The 15845-nt window shown below is 47.7% G+C and overlaps 1 protein-coding gene across 2 annotated transcripts in view; it reads left to right on the forward strand.

Moving 5' to 3' along the window:
* ATP13A3 (ATPase 13A3) overlaps window positions 1–15845 on the forward strand; it is a 449747-nt gene that overhangs the window by 294099 nt on the left and 139803 nt on the right. The window lies entirely within an intron of this gene.

Genomic DNA, 15845 nt, shown 5'->3' on the forward strand with positions numbered 1-15845 from the left:
GACCTAAGTTCCTTGCTGGGATCTTTTGGTCCTGGCAAGACTTTTTTCTTTAAGAAAAAGACATTTTTTAGGTAGTTTTTCTCCAGTGTTTTTTCCTGTGAGATCTTCAAGCAAAGATGCCGGACTGGGCGACACTTGTGGTCACCCCAGCCGGCCTACGAGCACGCGCAGACCATGGCATTGCGCTTGGTCGGCCGCGACACATTCAAGTAAGTATGCGGGGCCGGGCGACGGGCTGGATGGTGAGATCCAGTGGTCACCCCGGTTTCTGCCTACGAGCGCGTGCAGACCAGAGCTCCGCGCTGGGTCGGCCGCGACGGAGTCCCAGTGGAGGGACTGACCTTGCGAGTTAAAAGTCCCGCTTGGACGCCAGGAACCTGAGAGTCCAGGCGTCCGGAGTGGTCCACAAACCCCCACCCCGGTGGAGAGGGTATTGTGAAGAGAGGGTGCCTGTCGGTTCGGTATGGTGAGTAAACGTTCCCTTTTTTTCTTTCCTCGTTATGAGGCAGTATGAATTATGGGCCCCTCCATACATGGTCAGTATATATCTGACACTAAAGGTCCCCCTTGTAAATACAGTATGTGTTTGTGGGAAGTGGACTTGGTTTGAGAGCTAACACTCTACCCAGCAGACTGTAGCATTACAGCAGACATAGGAGGTATAATCCTACCTTATTTGTAGTGTATCTCCTGTAGATCAATCAATCGCCACTCAGCAGAGATGCAGGTGGATGTGCTGGGAATTACGATTTCGGCGGTCCGCCGCCATTTTGCCGTAGACCAGGTGCATGCATGTCCTCAGGTCACGCCGGCCGCCATGTTTTTGGAGTCTAATGTCTCCTGTATGGGGGCGGCCATGTTTCATGAGCCCAGCTACCTCGTGGAGAGCTGGGAACGCCGGAAGGCGTACACAGGGGGCGGAGCCACGTCCTTCTACCCGGGAAAAAGCAACAGCTCCTTCCAGTCTGTAAAAGACAGACGCTGACTGCAGTTGGTTGGAAACTTCACTGCATCGGTTGGTGAACCTTGGGGGTCCCTCTCTCTCTCTGTGGGATCGAGAAGCAGGTACTCTGAGGGGCGCTATTGCGCTAGGGGGAGACACATAAAAAAAAAAAAAGAGGTATTTTTAAGAAAAAAAAAAAAAAAAAGTTTTTTTGTGTTTTCTGGCAAAGGTGTCCTGAATTAACATGGACCCTGCCACTCATGTATCTCCTCCGGATCCCCTCGAGGGGTCTGCGGGATCCTCCAGCACCCCACTGACGATTGAATCATTGTCCGCTATTATGGAAACTTTGTGTCCCGGGTGGAAGTGGCTTGTCAGGGACAGGGCGCAAGTAAGCGACCCCCGCCTAACCCCTTATTATCTGAAACCTCGGATTCAGACTCTGAGCCTATTTCTGCAGTTGCAGGTACTTCATCTGGTATTGGTGTCTCGTGTACTGTCTTTTCAGACAGTGAGGAGGATGTTTCGGCATCAGCCATAGCCAGAGAGGAAGCGTTGGTAAACGCACTCATTGTATCTGTTTTAGAAACCTTAAGATTACAGGGTATTCCGTCAGAAATAGCTGAAACTGAAATCCCTTTTGGGACTAAAAAACGCATCAAAGTGGCGAAGGTTTTTCCATTGCCCAAATGTTTTGGCAATCCAATCAAAGAAGAATGGAGTCTGCCAAAACGCATTTCTACTATTTCTAAACGCATTAACAGGCGTTATCCGTTTGAGGAAACCCTCATTAAGAAATGGACAGAACCACCTGTGGTGGATTCACCAATTGCTAGATTGAATAAAGCCACGGTTATTCCTCTAGAAGACGCTCCGTCTTTTAAAGATCCAGTGGATCGCAAGATAGAAGCTATGTCTCGCACCATGTTTACCTTGATTGGATCAGCTTTCAGACCAATAATTGCTATTGGTCTGGTTTCACAGGCTGTAACTGTATGGACCAAGTGGTTACGCCGGGACTTAGAAGAGGTCCCTCAGGCGGTATCAGATTTGTTGGAACAAATGATACAGGGGTTACAGTTTGTGTGTGATGCGGCGTTAGACGCCACTCCATTATTGGCGCGAGCATCTGTCTCAGCGGTGGTTCTCAGGCGTACACTGTGGCTAAAAGGTTGGTTAGCCGACCAAGGTTCCAAAAGAGCATTGGCTAATATCCCCTTTTTAGGAGAGCGTCTATTTGGAGCCAACTTAGATGAGATCATTTAGGATCTCACGGGTGGAAAGAGCACCTTTTTACCGAAAAGGTTTTTTTCGTCCCGCGGGTGAAAAAATTAAGTCCTCCAAAGCTCCTGCAGGAGGCGTCAGGGGTCGTTGGTCGGGCAAGCAAAAGCCCGCCCCCTCTAGACCTGAAGATAAACCGTCCAAAGCCTGAAGGTGCGCCCCCACCCATAACTGGGGTGGGGGGACGTCTTCGCCGGTTCCCGGATCCATGGCTTTCCAGAATCCCGGACAGATGGGTTTGCGAAGTCATAAGGTCAGGGTACAAGATCGAGTTTCGATCTCTCCCACCGGCGCGATTCTTCCCTTCCAATAGCCGACTATCCCCGGATCGTTTAGACGATCTGCGGAGAGCAGTCACAGATTTACTACAACAAGGAGTGGTAGTCCACGTTCCTTGGACAGAACGGTTTCAAGGTTTTTATTCAAACCTATTTACAATACCCAGGAAAGAGGGCAAAGTGCATCCAATTCTGGACTTAAGGGCACTCAATTCTTTTGTCAACATAAGAAGATTTAGAATGGAGTCCATTCGCACAGTAGCAGCCTTTCTGCATCCAGGGGATGTCCTAGCGTCCATAGACATCTAGGACGCATATCTTCACATTCCCATTTTCGCAGGACATCAGCAGTTTCTACGCTTTTCCGTAGAAGAGAACCACTATCAGTTTGTGGCGTTACCTTTCGGTCTCGCCACGGCTCCGCGGATCTTCACGAAGGTGTTGGCCCCAATGTTGGCACTACTGCGCCAAAGAGGCATATCGATTCTAGGTTACCTAGACGATCTTCTGCTTCATGCAGAGTCTCCTCAGACCTTGCTACAAAACATAGAAATTACTATGATTTCTTTACAGGAATTCGGGTGGCTGGTGAACCAGCAAAAGTCATTTCTGGTTCCCACCCAGAGGCTCAAATATCTGGGTCTAATTCTAGACACAGTCAGGACAAGAGTTTTTTCTTCCGGTAGGGAAACTCCGAAAGATTCAATCAGCAGTCCAGTTGTTACTATCCAACAGCTGGTCTTCCCTTCGGACTTGCATGAGGGTTCTGGGGTTGATGGTGGCTTCCTTCGAAGCAGTCCCATTTGCCCAGTCCCATACCCGAATTCTTCAGCAAGAGATTCTTCTCAGATGGAATCGGAATCCGGAATCCCTGGACAATCAGATCCGATTGAGCAAACAGACCAGAGAGTCTCTGGTCTGGTGGCTTCGGTCTCCGATGCTCAGCCAGGGAAAGTCATTTCTGCCAATATATTGGACGACAGTGACCACGGATGCCAGTCTATCCGGATGGGGAGGAATTCTCGGTCAGTTATCTGTCCAGGGACTTTGGTCCCCGGAAGAATCCAGGTTACCGATATATGTATTGGAACTGAGAGCGATCAGACTTTGTCTGATTCACTGGACCGAGCAGCTCCAGGGCAGCCCGGTTCGGATCCAGTCGGACAACGCCACGGCCGTGGCTTATGTCAATCACCAGGGGGGCACCAAGAGTGTCCGAGCGGCCAAAGAAGTGGCTTGCATTCTTCGCTGGGCGGAACGTTTTGTTCCAGCAATCTCTGCGGTGTTCATTCCGGGGGTGGAGAATTGGCAGGCAGATTATCTCAGCCGTCAGACTCTGGATCAGGGGGAATGGCCCCTCCATCCAGACGTTTTCCACCAGTTGTGCCTACGATGGGGCACCCCGGATATGGATCTGTTGGCATCTCGATTCAACAGGAAAGTTCAGAGATTCGTGGCTCGCTCCCGCGATCCTCTAGCAGAAACCGCAGACGCACTGATCGCCCCGTGGGGGCAATACCAGCTAATGTATGCCTTCCCTCCTCTTGGGTTACTGCCAAGACTTCTTCGCAGGATAGAGGAGGAAGGAATTCCAGTAATCCTGGCAGCTCCGGACTGGCCTCGTCGAGCTTGTTACGCCGACTTGGTCAGACTGATGGCGGACGTCCCGTGGAGACTTCCTCTCAGGGAGGATCTACTGTCTCAGGGACCGATCTTCCATCCTGCTTTACGATCGCTGGTTTTAAACGGCCTGGTTATTGAGACCCAGGTGCTGAAGGACAAGGGATTGTCAGCTTCAGTTATTCCTACTCTAGTTAAAACAAGGAAAGCGACTTCCAGAAAGATTATCATCGTACATGGAAGTCTTATATTGTGTGGTGTGAATCCCTTGGGTTCCATCTACATCTTTATTCGGTAGTCCGAATATTGGCTTTCTGCAACAGGGAGTTGAGCAGAAGCTGGCCTTGAGTGTTATCAAGGGTCTGGTTTCAGCATTTGCTATCTTCTTTCAGAAGCTTTTGTCTACTCATTCCTTGGTGCGGAATTTCATCCAGGGGGTGCGACACCTGGCTCTGCCAGTGCACGCGCCGTTACCATCCTGGGATCTTAATTTGGTGCTGTCGGTTCTTCAGGCACCTCCCTTTGAAAATATCAGGGAGATTCCCTTGCTTACTTTATCCCAGAAGGTGGTCTTCTTGGTGGCTATCACTTCTGCACGCAGGGTGTCAGAACTGGCTGCATTATCCTGTTGTTCCCCAGATCTGGTGGTTCATAGGGATAAGGTTGTTCTTCATCCGAATCCATCCTTCCTTCTAAGGTGGTTTCAAAGTTTCATTGAATAAGGACAGTGTATTGTCCTTCCTATGTCCTTAGCCCAATCATCCTCGAGAATTTGCATGGCATTCCTTGGATGTAGTTCGGGCGATCAGGATATACTTGAATACCACGGATTCAATTTGTAAGACGGATTCACTGTTTGTGATCACGGATGGCCCTAAGAAGGGGTTGCCTGTTCTGCTGCGACCATCTTTAGATGGATCAGACAGACGGTGGTATAGGCTTATTTTATCTAAGGGTCGGGATCCCCCGTTCCCTGTTAAGGCGCATTCTACTCGGGCGCTTAGAGTTTCCTGGACCTTCCGCCATCAGGCGTCAGTGGTTCAGGTTTTCAAGGCGACTGTTTAGTCGGTTCATACCTTTACAATATTGTATAAGGTTTATTGGATGGCATCGTCAGATGCCTCTTCTGGCTGCAAGGTTCCTGCAGGCCACTGTTTGAGGAGACTGTTGGTCTACCTCGAGGATTTGTGGGGTAGGTCTCATCTGTTTACTCGATGAGTCCTTTGATACTTCTGGTTGGCTCCCGTTGGGCCTTCTAGATTGGATTTTGATTCTGTCAATCCCACCCCTCATTTTGTGGCACTGCTTCTGGATGTCCCAGCTCTTGAGAATCAAGAAGACTATGTCTGTCAATGAGCGATAGAGAAAAATGGATTTTTGTAAGATCTTACCGTAAAATCCTTTTCTCTTAAGCTCATTGACAGACGTAGTACCCGCCCCTCTATCATTGAGTTGGGTTGGGTTAAATTCTCTGTTACTGCTTTAGAACAGAACTGATTCCCTGTAGCAGAGAGAGGGAGGATATACCCTCAGGGACTGCCCCTAAGGTGGAGCCAGAACGTTTTGTCTTTCTGCCTAGTCCTACTCCTGCGGAGACAACATAACCCAGCTCTTGAGAATCAAGAAGACTACGTCTGTCAATGAGCTTAAGAGAAAAGGATTTTACGGTAAGATCTTACAAAAATCCATTTTTACCGGCTCTCCTCGCCTCACACTGTCAGAGTGTGTGGCAAGGTGAGCCGATCAGCGGCTCCTCCTCAAAGGGGAGTCTAGAACAGGTAATCAGGGCACTGATCAACAGTGCCCTGATTACAGTACAGTAAAAAAGCAGTGCCCATCAGTGCTGCCAGTCAGTGCCGCCTTTCAGTGCTCATCAGTGCCGCCTATCAGTGCTCATCAATGCCACCTGTCTGTGCCCATCAGTGCGACATATTAGTGCCCCCTCATCAGTGCCCATCAGTGCCACCTTATCAGTGCACATCAGTGAAGGAGAAAAACTACTTATTTTCAAAATTTACTGACCGAAAATAAACTTTTTTTTTTTTTCCTTCAAAATTGTCTTTTTTTTTTGTAAGGAATAAAAAACCCAGTGGTGATTAAATACCACCAAAATAACGCTCTATTTGTGTGAAAAAATTTCATATGGATACAGTATAGCATGACCACGCAATTGTCATTCAAAATGTGACAGCGCTGAAAATTGGCCTTGGCAGGAAGGGAGGTGAAAGGGTCCTGTATTGAAGTGGTTAAAGAAAATCTGTCCAGGTTGGGCTAATCTGGATATTTAGTCTTATAGTATTGTAATTAGGCTTACTGACCAAAGATTTGTAGTTCACTTTGACTCTGACTCTTCAGCTTCACAGTCGTGTCATAGGTCACCTGAAATCTGAGAGTTGCTACCCTGTCACTCTGCAAGGCCTTCTATACTTTCTACCTGCTCCTGCAAGTGCACAGCAGCAGAAAATTGAGTTAAAGGAGAAGTTCACCTTCCAAAGTACGGTATATTACACGTTGTAAAGAAAAGGAAATATCCGCGCTTAGGATAAGTAAGAATGTGGGAGTTTTGACTGCAGCCTACCTCTTAAATGTTCACACAAGTGAACAGCAAATGGAAGGTTGGATGGGGAGGTAAATGGCACTGTCAAGTGTATGAAGGTGTATAAATTCGATTAGTTATGATTGCACTGTCCAAAATAAATAAGTGTTAAATACATGTGTTGATGAAAACTTATAAACACTTAATATACCCTAAATATATAAATAAAACATCAAATAAATATTAATGCAGGTTTAACAAATTACTAAATAACCAGTAGTGATGAAAAAAACACAAGTGATCCTCCTGAAAAATTAGGGTGTATATAAAGTGTCTTCAATTAAAAATTCAAATATCCTTAGTGAAGCAAGTAAAGTGCAAATAACAATCAAGATCCAAGAAAAAGTGCTAGTGACTGCTTGTGAATAAGCTCCAATCAATAGAGCAAGCCTAAAAAAGGGCCGGTGCAAATGGATACTGAATAGTATCACAACTGATAATCTAAATAAAAAGTGCTAATTATAGTGCAAGGTGATGCGATTCCAAAATCGCATGATAAATGTGAACAAAGGTGGATGAACTCCAATCAATAGGGCAAGCCCCAAAAGGGCAGGTGCAAGTGGATACTAGTAGTCTAGGTTGAAAAAGTGCTAGTGTAAGGTGATGCAATTCCAAAGTTGCATGATAAACGGAAACCAAGGTGGATACAATTCAGTTAAAAAAGGGATAAATAAGAAGTGGTTTGGGGTGGAATATAACTTTCCAAGAGTTAATATAAATGGTCCCAATCGCACAATAGGTGCTCCAGTGCAGGGTTAAATCAGTGCAGCGTCCCTTCAAAGGTGACTTCAGTGCTTCCAGTGGTTCTTCAACTGTGGCCGGTGTGATGGGTCAGTAGTGCTCCCCTCACTCCCAGGACTGCACTTACCAGAAAGGGGAACCCCTACAGGGGTACTGGGCCTATATTCCGGATGGGGCGTAGTTCCTATGCCCCTCAGTGGTCCTCCCTGGGTTCCTCTGGAGGGATCCTATCACCTTGGATGACTGGGGATGATCAATGGAGGTCTTATGGCGTGGTAGCTCAGTGTCCAGATGTAATCCGGGTAAACCTAAGAGGAAAGAAGTCTTGTATAGTGTAGTACCGTTTAAAAGCGTTTATAGTTTATTAAAGAAAGTACTCACATTAAAACGAAGCAAATCAGGCATAAAAGTAAGCATACACCGTATAGTATGCAATGCTGGGGCTCTCCTGGAACGCTGTAACCGGAAATGCGTTCCAAACAGAGGCAGTAGTAACGCTTAATTATTAGCACCTTTTATTTAGATTCTCTATCGCTCATTGACAGACGTAGTCTTCTTGATTCTCAAGAGCTGGGTTATGTTGTCTCCGCAGGAGTAGGACTAGGCAGAAAGACAAAACGTTCTGGCTCCACCTTAGGGGCAGTCCCTGAGGGTATATCCTCCCTCTCTCTGCTACAGGGAATCAGTTTTTTTCTGTCTAGTCAGGAGTAAGGACCTAAGTTCCTTGCTGGGATCTTTTGGTCCTGGCAAGATTTTTTCTTAAAAAAAAAAAAAAAAGATTTTTTAGGCAGTTTTTCTCCAGTATTTTTTTCCTGTGAGATCTTCAAGCAAATACGCCGGACTGGGCGACACTAGTGGTCACCCCAGCCGGCCTACGAGCGCGCGCAGACCATTGCATTGCGCTTGGTCGGCCGCGACACATTCAAGTAAGTATGCGGGGCCGGGCGACGGGCTGGGTGTTGAGATCCAGTGGTCACCCCGGTTTCTGCCTACGAGCGCGTGCAGACCAGAGCTCCGCGCTGGGTCGGCCGCGACGGAGTCCCAGTGGAGGGACTGACCTTGCGAGTTAAAAGTCTCGCTTGGACGCCAGGAACCAGAGAGTCGAGGCGTCCGGAGTGGTCCACAACCCCCCACCCCGGTGGAGAGGGTATTGTGAAGAGAGGGTGCCTGTCGGTTCGGTATGGTGAGTAAACGTTCCCTTTTTTCTTTCCTCGTTATGAGGCAGTATGAATTATGGGCCCCTCCATACATGGTCAGTATATATCTGACACTAAAAGTCCCCCTGGTAAATACAGTATGTGTTTGTAGGAAGTGGACTTGGTTTGAGAGCTAACACTCTACCCAGCAGACTGTAGCATTACAGCAGACATAGGAGGTATAATCCTACCTTATTTGTAGTGTATCTCCTGTAGATCAATAAATCGCCACTTAGCAGAGATGCAGGTGGATGTGCTGGGAAAAACGATTTCGGCGGTCCGCCGCCATTTTGCCGTAGACCAGGTGCATGTATGTCCTCAGGTCACGCCGGCCGCCATGTTTTTGGAGTCTAATGTCTCCTGTATGGGGGCGGCCATGTTTCATGAGCCCAGCTACCTCGTGGAGAGCTGGGAACGCCGGAAGGCGTACACAGGGGGCGGAGCCACGTCCTTCTACCCGGGAAAAAGCAACAGCTCCTTCCAGTCTGTAAAAGACAGACGCTGACTGCAGTTGGTGGGAAACTTCACTACATCGGTTGGTGAGCCTTGGGGGTCCCTCTCTCTCTCTGTGGGGATCGAGAAGCAGGTACTCTGAGGGGCGCTATTGCGCTAGGGGGAGACACATAAAAAAAAAAAAAAAAAAGTTTTTTTGTTTTTTCTGGCAAAGGTGTCCTGAATTAACATGGACCCTGCCACTCATGTATCTCCTCCGGATCCCCTCGAGGGGTCTGCAGGATCCTCCAGCACCCCACTGACGATTGAATCATTGTCAGCTATTATGGAAACTTGTGTCCCGGGTGGAAGTGGCTTGTCAGGGACAGGGTGGAAGTGGCTTGTCAGGGACAGGGCGCAAGAAAGCGACCCCCGCCTAACCCCTTATTATCTGAAACCTCGGATTCAGACTCTGAGCCTATTTCTGCAGTTGCTTCATCTGGGATTGGTGTCTCGTGTACTGTCTCTTCAGACAGTGAGGAGGATGTTTCGGCATCAGCCATAGCCAAAGAGGAAGCGTTGGTAAACGCACTCATTGTACCTGTTCAAGAAACCTTAAGATTACAGGGTATTCCGTCGGAAATAGCTGAAACTGAAATCCCTTTTGGGACTAAAAAACGCATCAAAGTGGCGAAGGTTTTTCCATTGCCCAAATGTTTTGGCAATCCAATCAAAGAAGAATGGAGTCTGCCAAAACGCACTTCTACTATTTCTAAACGCATTAACAGGCGTTATCCGTTTGAGGAAACCCTCATTAAGAAATGGACAGAACCACCTGTGGTGGATTCACCAATTGCTAGATTGAATAAAGCCACGGTTATTCCTCTAGAAGACGCTCCGTCTTTTAAAGATCCAGTGGATCGCAAGATAGAAGCTATGTCTCGCACCATGTTTACCTTGATTGGATCAGCTTTCAGACCAATAATTGCTATTGGTCTGGTTTCGCAGGCTGTAACTGAATGGACCAAGTGGTTACGCCGGGACTTAGAAGAGGTCCCTCAGGCGGTATCAGATTTGTTGGAACAAATGATACAGGGGTTACAGTTTGTGTGTGATGCGGCGTTAGACGCCACTCCATTATTGGCGCGAGCATCTGTCTCAGCGGTGGTTCTCAGGCGTACACTGTGGCTAAAAGGTTGGTTAGCCGACCAAGGTTCCAAAAAAGCATTGGCTAATATCCCCTTTTTAGGAGAGCGTCTATTTGGAGCCAACTTAGATGAGATCATTAAGGATCTCACGGGTGGAAAGAGCACCTTTTTACCGCAAAATGTTAAAGGTAAAGGAACTCGTCAAAAACGAGGGCCTTCTTTTTCTGCTCACAAGAGGTTTTTTCGTCCCGCGGGTGAAAAAATTAAGTCCTCCAAAGCTCCTTCAGGAGGCTTCAGGGGACGTTGGTCGGGCAAGCAAAAGCCCGCCCCCTCCAGACCTGAAGATAAATCGTCCAAAGCCTGAAGGTGCGCCCCCACCCATAACTGGGGTGGGGGGACGTCTTCGCCGGTTCCCGGATCCATGGCTTTCCAGAATCCCGGACAAGTGGGTTTGCGAAGTCATAAGGTCAGGGTACAAGATCGAGTTTTGATCTCTCCCACCGGCGCGATTCTTCCCTTCCAATATTCGACTATCCCCGGATCGTTTTGAAGATCTGCGGAGAGCAGTCATGGATTTACTACAACAAGGAGTGGTAGTCCACGTTCCTTGGACAGAACGTTTTCAGGGGTTTTATTCAAACCTATTTACAATACCCAGGAAAGAGGGCAAAGTGCGTCCAATTCTGGACTTAAGGGCACTCAATTCTTTTGTCAACATAAGAAAATTCAGAATGGAGTCCATTCGCACAGTAGCAGCCTTCCTGCATCCAGGGGATGTCCTAGCGTCCATAGACATCAAGGACGCATATCTTCACATTCCCATTTTCGCAGGACATCAGCGGTTTCTACGCTTTTCCGTAGAAGAGAACCACTATCAGTTTGTGGCGTTACCTTTCGGTCTTACCACGGCTCCTCGGGTCTTCACGAAGGTGTTGGCCCCAATGTTGGCACTACTGCGCCAAAGAGGCATATTGATTCTTGGTTACCTAGACGATCTTCTGCTTCATGCAGAGTCTCCTCAGACCTTGCTACAAAACATAGAAATTACTATAATTTCTTTACAGGAATTCGGGTGGCTGGTGAACCAGCAAAAGTCATTTCTGGTTCCCACCCAGAGGCTCGAATATCTGGGTCTAATTCTAGACACAGTCAGGACAAGAGTTTTTCTTCCGGTAGGGAAACTCCGGAAGATTCAATTAGCAGTCCAGTTGTTACTATCCTACAGCTGGTCTTCTCTTCGAACTTGCATGAGGGTTCTGGGGTTGATGGTGGCTTCCTTCGAAGCAGTCCCATTTGCCCAGTCCCATACCCGAATTCTTCAGCAAGAGATTCTTCTCAGATGGAATCGGAATCCGGAATCCCTGGACAATCAGATCCGATTGAGCAAACAGACCAGAGAGTCTCTGGTCTGGTGGCTTCGGTCTCCGATGCTCAGCCAGGGAAAGTCATTTCTGCCAATATATTGGACGATAGTGACCACGGATGCCAGTCTATCCGAATGGGGAGGAATTCTCGGTCAGTTATCTGTCCAGGGACTTTGGTCCCTGGAAGAATCCAGGTGGCCGATAAATGTATTGGAACTGAGAGCGATCAGACTTTGTCTGATTCACTGGACCGAGCAGCTACAGGGCAGCCCGGTTCGGATCCAGTCGGACAATGCCACGGCCGTGGCTTATGTCAATCACCAGGGGGGCACCAAGAGTGTCCGAGCGGCCAAAGAAGCGGCTTGCATTCTTCGCTGGGCGGAACGATTTGTTCCAGCTATCTCTGCGGTGTTCATTCCGGGGGTGGAGAATTGGCAGGCAGATTATCTCAGCCGTCAGACTCTGGATCAGGGGGAATGGTCCCTCCATCCAGAAGTTTTCCACCAGTTGTGCCTACGGTGGGGCACCCCGGATGTAGATCTGTTGGCATCACGATTCAACAGGAAAGTACAGAGATTCGTGGCTCGCTCCCGCGATCCTCTAGCAGAGACCGCAGACGCACTGATCGCCCCGTGGGGGCAATACCAGCTAATGTATGCCTTCCCTCCTCTCGGGTTACTGCCAAGACTTCTTCGCAGGATAGAGGAGGAAGGAATTCCAGTAATTCTGGTAGCTCCGGACTGGCCTTGTCGAGCTTGGTACGCCAACGTGGTCAGACTGGTGGCGGACGTCCCGTGGAGACTTCCTCTCAGGGAGGACCTACTGTCTCAGGGACCGATCTTCCATCCTGCTTTACGATCGCTGGCTTTAACGGCCTGGCTATTGAGACCCAGGTGCTGAAGGACAAAGGTTTGTCAGCTTCAGTTATTCCTACTCTAGTTGAAGCAAGGAAAGTGACTTCCAGAAAGATTTATCATCGTACATGGAAGTCCTACATTGCATGGTGTGAACCTCTGGGGTTCCGTCCACGGTCTTATTCGGTTAGTCGAATATTAGCTTTTCTGCAACAAGGGGTTGAGCAGAAACTGGCCTTGAGTACTATCAAGGGTCAGGTCTCAGCATTAGCTATCTTCTTTCAGAAGCCTTTGGCTACTCATTCCTTGGTGCGGAATTTCATCCAGGGGGTGCGACATCTGGCTCCGCCAGTGCGCGCGCCGTTACCACCCTGGGATCTTAATTTGGTATTGTCGGTTCTTCAGAAACCTCCCTTTGAAGATATTAGGGAGATTCCTCTACCTACGTTGTCCCAGAAGGTGGCCTTCTTGGTGGCTATTACTTCTGCACGCAGGGTGTCAGAAATGGCCGCATTATCTTGTCGTTCCCCATATCTGGTGGTTCATAGAGATAAGGTGGTTCTTCGTCCGAATCCATCCTTCCTACCAAAAGTGGTTTCAGAATTTCATCTGAATGAAGATATTGTATTACCTTCCCTGTGTCCTAAGCCCAGTCATCCTCGGGAGTTTGCTTTACACTCCTTGGATGTGGTCCGGGCGATCAGGGTATACTTGAAAACGACAGACTCGTTTCGCAAGACGGATTCACTTTTTGTGATCCCGGATGGACCCAAAAAGGGGTTGCCTGCATCTGCCGCGACCATTTCCAAATGGATCAGACAAACGGTGGTACAGGCTTATTCTATTAAGGGTCGGGAGCCCCCGTTCCCTGTTAAGGCGCACTCCACTCGGGCGCTTAGTGCGTCATGGGCCTTTCGCCATCAGGCGTCAGTGGTCCAGGTGTGCAAGGCGGCTACCTGGTCGTCGGTGCATACCTTTACAAAACATTATAAAGTTGATGTAATGGCATCATCTGATGCCGCGTTTGGCCGCAAGGTTTTGCAGGCCGCCATTTGAGGAGACCAGTGGTCTGCCTCGAGGGTTTTTTTCCGTTGGAAATTTTTCTTGAGTCTCATTCTTTGTTTATAATGAGCCTTTAGAACTTCTAGTTTGGCACCGGTTGGGCCTTCTAGATTGGATTTTGATTTCTGTCAATCCCACCCCTCATTTGTGGCACTGCTTCTGGATGTCCCAGCTCTTGAGAATCAAGAAGACTACGTCTGTCAATGAGCGATAGAGAAAAATGGATTTTTGTAAGATCTTACCGTAAAATCCTTTTCTCTTAAGCTCATTGACAGACGTAGTACCCGCCCCTCTATCATTGAGTTGGGTTGGGTTAAATTCTCTGTTACTGCTTTAGAACAGAACTGATTCCCTGTAGCAGAGAGAGGGAGGATATACCCTCAGGGACTGCCCCTAAGGTGGAGCCAGAACGTTTTGTCTTTCTGCCTAGTCCTACTCCTGCGGAGACAACATAACCCAGCTCTTGAGAATCAAGAAGACTACGTCTGTCAATGAGCTTAAGAGAAAAGGATTTTACGGTAAGATCTTACAAAAATCCATTTATCAGTTGTGATACTATTCAGTATCCATTTGCACCTGCCCCTTTTTAGGCTGGCTCTATTGATTGGAGCTTATTCACAAGCAGTTACTAGCACTTTTTCTTGGATCTTGATTGTTTTTTGCACTTTACTTGGTTCACTAAGGATATTTGAATTTTTAATTGAAGACACTGTCACTTTATCTACATATATAAACTTTAAGTGTTTATAAGTTTTCATCAACACACATATTTAACACTTATTTATTTGGGACAGTGCAATGATAACTTATCGAATTTATACACCTTCATACACTTGACAGCGCCATTTACCTCCCCATCCAACCTTCCATATTACACGTTGTACCCATAATTTAGGTGTAACATGCTCCAAACCTGCACCAACACCCACGCTCCTTCCCCTCCCTGTGACAGTGGGCGGGGGGGGCATCTTCTCCCAGCCCCCGCTGTCACATTTTGAAAATGGGGCTTCACCCACACACCCGCGTCATCTGTGATGCGATCTGTGAATGAGAGAATGAACAGTACCATCAGCCATTTTGGTTCTTAATTAACTGTGAGGGCGCTGACGAGCGCTCTTGTAGTTCATTCACAAACCCTGCAGCTTGTAAACGGAGTTACAGGCTAAAAACTGCAGGGCTTGTCTGCAGAAGCCTGACATTGCACCACTGATCACAAGTGCAATGCTTCCCAGGCTCCTGTGGGGAAAAAAGATAACCAGGTTTTTTTCCCTGCAAATATATGTGCATTTATTATTATTTTTTTTCTATAGGGTTAAGTTTAAACCTAGTACAAGGCAATTTAATGCCCTAGTGTAAACAAGAGTGCTAGAATGAATACCAGAATCTCCTTTGATATCCGCCTTCTAATATTCCTTGTACAACAGCATTAAGATGTGAAGAGGGATAGACTGCTGAGCCAATCCATCTCAACTGCATATACCGATGGAGAACATTCTTATCCAACATCAGCACCTGACTACTACAAAAAGCACTTACAGTCAAATTTTGTGGAAAACCTTCCTAATAGTGTAGAAACTGTTAAATTTTGCAGGGGGGGGGGGGGGGCACAACTCATTATTGCTTAAGGGTTTGGAAACCACTCATTATTGCCCACAGGTTTGGAAACAAGCTCATAAAGGTGGTCGGGTGCCCAGTGTTCGCTTTTCTGTCTTCATGGTATTGTTAGTAAAGTCCAGAGGGTGATGATTAATGGGGAGTACTCGGATTGGGCGGGTGTGGAAAGTGGGGTCCCCCAGGGTTCTGTCCTGGGACCAATCCTGTTTAATTTATTCATAAATGATCTAGAGGAGGGGATATCTAGTACAATCTCAGTATTTGCGGATGATACTAAACTAAGCATGCCAATATCTTCTATGCAGGATGTGGAAACCTTACAAGCGGAGCTGAACAAAATAATGGGGTGGGCAACTACATGGCAGATGAGGTTTAATGTTGAAAAATGTAAAGTAATGCACTTGGGGGCCAGAAACCAGAAAGCAAGCTACTCACTAGGGGGGGGGAACCTCTGGGTGAGTCTAGGAAGGAAAAAGACTTGGGGGTACTGGTAGACAACAGGCTTGGCAGTGGCATGCAATGCCAAGCCGCTGCAAGCAAAGCCAACAGACTACTGGGATGTTTAAAAAAGGGGATTCACTCCAGAAATAAAGAGATTATTCTCCCGCTCTACAAGACTCTGGTCCGGCCACATCTGGAGTATGCTGTCCAGTTCTGGGCACCGGTCCTCAGGAAGGATGTGCTGGAATTGGAAAGAGTCTAGAGAAGGGCAACAA

The sequence above is a fragment of the Pelophylax lessonae genome, assembly GCF_965119305.1.
Source record: "Pelophylax lessonae genome assembly, chromosome: 3".
Lineage (NCBI taxonomy): Eukaryota > Metazoa > Chordata > Amphibia > Anura > Ranidae > Pelophylax > Pelophylax lessonae.